At 44.0% G+C, this 4,882-nt stretch overlaps 1 protein-coding gene across 4 annotated transcripts in view; it reads left to right on the top strand.

Annotated features, from left to right (window-relative positions):
• Positions 1 to 3,006: 3,006 nt before the first annotated feature.
• Positions 3,007 to 4,882, top strand: part of asphd2 (aspartate beta-hydroxylase domain containing 2) — an 8,332-nt gene continuing 6,456 nt past the window's right edge. Inside the window, exons 1-2 of one of the 4 annotated variants that reach the window (XM_017306854.1) lie at positions 3,007 to 3,700; positions 3,795 to 3,951. The gene's annotated coding sequence lies outside the window, so the exon portion shown is untranslated. Of the gene's footprint in view, positions 3,952 to 4,265; positions 4,401 to 4,882 lie in introns of those variants that run through there. The other 3 variants (XM_017306855.1, XM_017306853.1, XM_017306856.1) reach the window with 3 other exon arrangements.

Raw genomic sequence — 4,882 nt, 5'->3', positions numbered from 1 at the left:
GCCCAAAGTCGGTCCTGAGGGCCGGCATCCTGCATGCTTTAGTTCTCTCCCTGGTTTAACACACCTGGTTCAAATGATGGCTCATTAGAGGCCTAGGAAGAACATTGACATACTATCACCATGGAGAGAACTAAAACATGCAGGATGCCTGCCCTCGAGGACCAACTTTGGACACCCCTGCTGTATGCGTTCGGTTTTTACCTTAGAATGGCCAACTCTCTTTTATTCCTATGTCAATTTGATAGAATAGGTGCTTCCACACTTCCCATATCTGTGTCCTCTGTCACTTTTATCAGCAGTTAAAACTGTTTAATCCGTTGTTAACATGTGGTAACTTGTTTTTCCTTTTTGTTTTTTTTAAACGCAACATGAGCGCTACGACGCTCGCGCTGGGTTTACACCTGTGCGGCAGTGAAGGAGACCTGCTGCTGCTGGGCAGAGCTACGCAGGTGTGTTAGAATCATGGCAGCAAACCAGCAAAACGCAAAGAACTTTTCACAGTTTTTCCCCAAACTAACCGACTGAGTTGAGTAAAGCTGTTGGATGCAGGTAATGTTAGCTAAAAGATGACTAGCTAATATCAATACAGCACCTTAAGCTTAACAAGTAGCCTGTAGGCTACTGATGTTGTTGTCTATGTCCAGCTACGTACATTCATTTTGCCCCCAAAAAAGTCGATTTCCCCCCACCCTGCTCATTGTTAGAGACAGGGAATCTCTAAGATTCCTCCCCCTCCCCCTCACAAACGTCGTTCAACCAGACAGCTATTTGTAATCCATAGGGGGGGCAGAAAATGTTTGGAAACCATTTGGGGGGGGGGGCAGGAGAAAAAGTTTGGGAACCACTGGCCTAAGCTATGGTAAGTTATTCTTCTTAACCCACTTTTTCCACATATTTAACTTTTGGGTTGAAAACCAGACAAAGTATTCCAGTCAAACATGAAACCCTGTTTTAAGTGTTAAGTCATCCGAGATCTAGTTTCAATCAGTCGACAAAAATATCCTAAAATAGGTTAGGGATTTAATTGGAAAACTTGCGTTTGTTGGAGGCACTAACACAACTACTGCCTGGGGGGGAGGAGGCTGAAGAATCTCCAGCTACAAATAACTAAGATCTCAACAGGTTTTTAATGAGGCAAACAAGGCTGAATATACGACAGCAGAAATTAGAATGGAATAGTTGTTGCCGAATAACAAGGAGGGAAGACAGACGGGACTTTCTAGAACATCAGAGGAACACAAGAGGAACAGGACGAGCAAAGTAAAAAACACTCCAACCAAAACAATACTGCTACTACCACTGAAATTCAAACATTTGTGGTTATAACATAACATTTCTAGACTTCCAGCTACTTCTCATTGGCTCCTTGTAAAATTCAGAATAGGATGTTAAAGGAAAAACCTTAATAATTCACTGTAATAAAATGTTGTCCAGTCTGTAAGCAAATTAAGAGTTTAGTACTGAAAAAAGAAATTGCGTGGAAACTCTTTTCATAGTTTTATATTCAACAAGTTATTTGAGTGTAGGAAAGCCTTTAGCTCTCTCTGCCCTCCTCCACGTAAAGCCACGGACCTTTAGACCAGCCGGGGTTCTTCAAGCGTCCAGCTTTGCAACGAACCATCTCCCTCCCACCCAAACGACTGTGATGAAAACCAGGGATGACGCGAAGCATCCTGGGAAATGCTGTCTGCAGTACAAATAGAAAGGCGATATGCGGAAGACATAACTAGTGCACAATCGGAAGTGGGCAAAGTTTACTTTCAAAGTAAAACCATGTGAGGCAGATTTGGGATCAACATGCTGGATATTATCACACGACTCTTTGATCGATTGAAAATAAATTATCATCAAAACAGCTCTACGTGACGTATCTGTAAGCAGCAGAACAAGTGGTTGAATCAATCCTAAATCAAGCATGAAGGGTTCTGCACATTTTGGTTGTTTTTTTTTTTTTACATCTGTCGCCTCCTCGTGTCAGATCCAGATCAATAGCTTTTGCTGGGAAATGTCTCAATAGAAAATAGAAGTGGAATCAATTTACTTGCAAAAGAATAAAAAATAAAAAATCTTGTAAGGTGTGGCGTGCATCTCAATGCGTGGAAACCTTTTGCTCCAATTACAGCGCAAGTCTGTTCCAGCTTTCACATCTTGACACAAATATTTTTGTTCATTCTTGTTGACAGATTTGCTCCAGTTCAATCAGATTGGGTAGAAAGCATGTGTGAAATCTCAAATCTTGCCAGAGATTGTAATTTGGATTTAGGTCTAGACTTTGACTGAGCCAATCTGACTCATGAATAAAATTGATCTAAACCTTTCCGCTGTAGCCTCTGGTTTTCTGCAGGCAGGTGAATCTCTGCACCAGTCTAAAAGTTTTTTTGCAGCATCTATCCAGTTTTGTTCTTGCCAAGGTTTTAGAGCTTGCCAAGATACTCACCAGTGCAGTATATATATAAAAAATAAAAAATTAAATTAGCTCCATCCGTCTTAACATCCTAGCTGCTTCCCTATGAAACGAAAAACCTCCTCACAGCATTATGGTGCCACCACCATGTTTCACAATAGGGACGGTGTTTTCGGGGTGGTGTGCTGAGTCCGTTTCCCGCCACATGGCATTTTGCATCCAGTTGACGTTGTGTTTTAACTGTGTCTCCTACATCAGTTTGTGCCCAACTCTGGTCATTAGGGCCCACTGCTGCCAAAAAAGTGAGATAATTTGCACCATCTATCTGGTTTTATAATTGTGCTGCAAATTTCTCCACATTGGTTTCTGGCCTATTGGCTATGTTCGTTTGTCTTCATGAAGCCTGTATTCCCTGACATCTGTTATCATAAAACATCTATTTTACTGAGATTAAATTACACTTACTAGTAAAACTCTCTGTTGGGTCTAAAACCTTACATTTGTTCACCAATCTCCAATAAAGAGACACAGACAAATATGAGTTGTATACTTGCAAGGAGAGTTGCTCGGAGACTGCTCAGTTACAATCCTCCAAACCAACTCTGAAGCAGTCTCCGATCTCCGGGCTTTTTATTTAGTTTGGGAACACCCTAGTTACATGAGGTTCAGTTACTAAAGGGGGTGGGGGAAACACACCAACTGAAACCTATTCAAGCTTGCTTCATACCGCACAATCAACTCCTAACACAATATTCTATAGGAAACGGTCTGAGGGGTCAGAGGGGAAACGACCCCCTCTGCATTTCTCCTTTTCAGCGCTGTTGCAGATTCACTTGAGGGTGCGATCAATGCTGACAGTTGTCTCCTCCAGTCACGAGCAGTTTGTTGCTGTCAGTTATTTCCTTAAGTCACGCGCAGTCAGTTTCTGTAAAACAGCATAGTCTACACAAGAAGTTCTAAATACACACACACTTATAAAGATGAGATAAATTATATACTTTTATTCCAACACTCTCCCTCTTACGCTATGTGCCGCTATGTGTTGCTCTGTCAAATAAAATTATAATTAAACAACCTGAAACGTGTGTTTGTAAACGTGAAAAACTGAATGGGGTATGAATTTTTTTTTTTTGCAGGGCTTTATTTTGAAAGGAACTAGCGGAACCGATGGTGATACTCCACCAACATGATTGACTCTGGGTGTCTTCCCCAGAGAAACGTCAGTATTTACATCAATATTTTCTGAAGGCATTTCCGATATCCTCTGTTCGCCTCGGACAGGGATTCCGCCCGTCGGTAGGACCGCTTCCGATACACACATTATCATTATTATTACTATTATTATTTTTCTTCTCCATTTTTTCCCCTCCCTCCATGCAACGGTGGCTAGCTCCGTCCGTCTTTGTGTGATTTGGAGCGGTTTCCTGTGATGTTGCTGAGCGATCCCGGTCTGCCGTGTGCACTGCAGTGGTGCGCAGCGTCGCCTGGAGAAACACCTGTGCGCCTCCGCTCTCCGCTGGGCGGCCTCGGCCACGCATGCTGAGTAGGTATGGATCCACACACACAAAAAAAAAAAAGTCAGCGCACCACCACGACATCCACGCAGCAGCGCCAGCAGCATCAGACACGAGAAAGCATGGGGCTCTGTTGTGGCGATCGGCTTGTTTACCAATGGTCGCTCCCGTGTTGTATCTTTTGCTCGTTAGTTTGAATGGCAGCTGATAGCTGCAACTCTTCCACTCTGATGGCTTGGAAACAAAAGGGGTAATAAGAGCGTGTGTGTGTGTGTGTGTGTGTGTGTGTGTGTGTGTGTGTGTGTGTGTGTGTGTGTGTGTGTGTGTGTGTGTGTGCGCGCGCGCGCGCGCGCGCTTGCCTTGGATCACAACAGGATCTGCTGGTGAGGTGTGTGTGTGGGGTGTGGGGGCGTCTTGATGCTGTCAGGCAGGATGGAGGGGAGGATCTGCTGGAGCAAGAGAACCGAACCGGACCATTTTTGGTGAGAGCACACCGTGGAGTGATCACAGCTGACGCATTGCACGCCTCGCCTTGTGGTTGCTGCTGCTGCTGGTCCATTAGCATTATATAATCACACTCATGTAATGCAGCCTTCTTTTGATACTAAGACTCTCCCACCCCTAACACACACACTCTCCTACCCTGCTCTTCCCCCAGGAGGCATTCAGCTCCTGCTGAGCAACCTATGAATGCCAATTATAACTGTGGGTGGGTTTCAACTATGTTTATGTTTACATAATTGTGTGTTTTGTGTGTATGTGTGTGGTGCTCAATCTCAGGAAAGGGAGAGATTTGTTTTAAATGCAGCAATGTACCCATGACTCATGGCTTTATAAAGTGCAGTACAGAGAGAGTGTGTGTGGAGGGCTGGATTCCCGTTTCTGCTCACTCCTCGTGTGTGTGTGTGTGTGTGTGTGTGTGTGTGTGTGTGTGTGTGTGTGTGTGTGTGTGTGTGTGCGTGCG

This window comes from Poecilia reticulata, linkage group LG9 (assembly GCF_000633615.1).
Source record: "Poecilia reticulata strain Guanapo linkage group LG9, Guppy_female_1.0+MT, whole genome shotgun sequence".
In the NCBI taxonomy this organism is placed as follows: Eukaryota; Metazoa; Chordata; class Actinopteri; order Cyprinodontiformes; family Poeciliidae; genus Poecilia; species Poecilia reticulata.
The sequence above is the reverse complement of the archived record's forward strand: the minus strand, read 5'-3'. Positions and strand labels throughout refer to the sequence as shown.